Below are 2,869 nucleotides of genomic sequence, written 5' to 3'. Positions count from 1 at the left end.
TTCTTTTCGAAATTACTTTTTCGAACGAATTTTTATTAATTAATTTTCAACATTTCAATATTTCGCACTTATTTGTCATATGCGAATTTTTTTCCATTCACAAAATTTCTTTCACGCACATTTTACAAAAAAATCTTACTACCTCCATCATCGAGGAATATTTATTCTTTTTTATTTATTGCTTCTCGCGTTTGCAATGTTGCGATTTTTCCCATCTCAAAAAGCTAACAAATTCCATATTAAAAAAAAGAAAAAATCGAGTTTGCAAAATCATTGCAAATTTCGCGCCAAAATTTTTTTTCCTTACAAAATATTTCAGCTTATTCTTCTCCGTTCGCCCAACTCTCAATCGAACGTTCGTTTCGTAATTATTTAGCAACGTTTATTTTTTCAAAGAGTGAGATTCAAGGCCGGTTTCGCCACGAGATCGAACATCTGTGAAAAATTGTCCAACTCATTACCAGCGTTCGACGCTTCGATGACACAGCAATTAATGATTTCCGCTTGGCTCTTCTCCCTTTGTTCCCGATCGAACGCCGCGCGCTATCAGCATTGCTTTTTCATTCAACCATGGCTCGATATTTATCCTTTTTTTTTATCCTCTCCCGTAATAAAGAATATTTAATACGGATAAAGCACGTTACAAACGTGAAATTCAAACGAACAAATCTCGAACGATATTAATTTAATGTATATTGCAAAATATTCGATCCGTTTCCATCGTGGAAATAACGGATGATGAAATATCGTTGATACTTATTCATGAGAAATAATAAGTTCTTTTGTCATTATAATTTTTCTTCGGGGCTAGGATGGCTAGATTAAAATCAGAAAGATTTGCATGAGCCTCGGAGTAGAATATATGTATATATATATATAATCGAAATACCGTGATTAAAATCGAAGAGAAATTTTATGAAAATGAAGTCATAGAAATTCGAATAAATATTTACCATGAATAATGCAAATTAAATATTTTAATTTATACACCTCTTTGTACTTTTATTTTTTCATATTAAAATGATGATCTATTAAAATGATATAATAATTTCTTTTTATGTTTGTGGATTAGGATTTGTAGGTAGGTGGGTTCCATTTAATTTATTTATTTATTATTCCTGAAAATTTTTAGTTTAAAGACAAAAGAAAAACGGAGACTGAAAAAGAGAGAGAGAGAGAGAGAGAAAGGAGGGGGATTAATCTCGTCGACGAGGTTAGATTTTTAACATTCATTTTGCGCTTAATTAAAAACTGCTTGGCATAATTCGTTCCCTGGCTTAAAAAGGTCGTATCCCCGGAAACGAAGAGCGCAAACCTACGTTTATTACGACATTTTTCTCTTAGACTTTTGCCCTGGGGCAATACACTTGCATACCTATTTCTTTCTTTCTTTTTTTCATTTTTTTTCTTTCGTCGCCGAAATGTAACACCATTTTTTAATCAGTCTCGCGAGATTTCCCAGTTTTCCCTTCACCTTTATCGCGAAAATTTTTTTTTATGTCCTTTTATTTTTAATTACGACGAATAATCTCTAAAGTTTGCCTATTTTCTTTATATCAACGACTGCATCTTTTGTAAAAAGAAATTATACTGTTAATATATTCGTGAAATTAGAATTAAATCGATTCTACAGATTCATCTATCAATTTTATCGATTACTTATCGCGTTATAAAATTAAATTTAATCATAATTCAACAAACGAATCTAAATTGATATTTTTGTAATATTTTTTTAGTCCTCACCTTTTTGAACCGATCTTCCAAAATTGCATATAAAATATTATTCCTTTCTACTCGTAAAACCAGAAAAGTGAAATTAAAAATTCTGACAATTTCGCAAGAAGATGATAAATATTTCTCTCCGTCGCGAATCTCGTCGAAATATTCTTTTAAACCATTATAAATGATCGATATTTCGATCGAAGAACACCAATCATTTTTTCTAGCTTCGAAAAAAGTTGTATGAAATACAACACACGTACCATTAAAATTTTGGAGAGAGAAAAAAGAAAAAAAATACCTCTTTCAATCGACGAAACGAAATATTTTTCGGGACGGAGAAAGAGAGGATGGAGGAGAGATGAAAGAAAAATGCACGAAGAAAGGAAACCTCGCAGAGATCGAAACGATCGTGGAGGAAAAACAAGAACGGTTGATAATGAACGGGTGCAACGTGTATAGTTGCGTATTGCTTGTTTGGCTACTTGTTCGAACAACTGGAGATTGGATCGACACGCTTCGCGCAGCGTGAAATGCAAACGCGGGGATATAAAGCAACGGCGGCGCGATGCAGCGGTGCCTCCTCTTTTGCAGAAAAAAAAAGAAAAGAAAAGAAAAGAAAAGAAAAGAAAACAAAGCAAAACCGAAAGGTGAAAAGGGAAATGCGGGGAATACGAAGTCGATCGTGAAAAAAATTCGAGCGCGAATTTTTGCATTGTTTCCATTGTTTTATGTGTACAGACAGATAACTGTGTCCTCTGAAATCTCGTTGACATTTACTTTTCATTTTCTTTTGGATAAAGATAAATGGAAGGTGTGAATAATTTCCCAATTTATTAATTTAAAATTGTATATAATAATAATAATAATAATGGGAAGAAATTCGATGAAAAAGAAAAAAAAAAATGGAAAAGATACGTTTCTCTCGTCTAAAAAAATAATGTCCAATGAAATTTAAAAAGTTTATCCGAGCGCTCGAGATTTTTCTAGGTTTCTCCTCTGCATTGAAATTTCAGATAAACAAAGAAAGATAATCAAATTTATCCAAAGCTCTCAATATTCCTAAGCTTCTTCTCTATGATATTAAAATTTTAGATAAACAAACGGATAATCAAATTTATCCACTCTTCTCTTCATTAAAATTAATTCC

This window comes from Apis dorsata, unplaced genomic scaffold (assembly GCF_000469605.1).
Source record: "Apis dorsata unplaced genomic scaffold, Apis dorsata 1.3 scaffold_37, whole genome shotgun sequence".
NCBI classification, from domain to species: Eukaryota; Metazoa; Arthropoda; class Insecta; order Hymenoptera; family Apidae; genus Apis; species Apis dorsata.
This window is presented reverse-complemented; position numbering follows the sequence as displayed.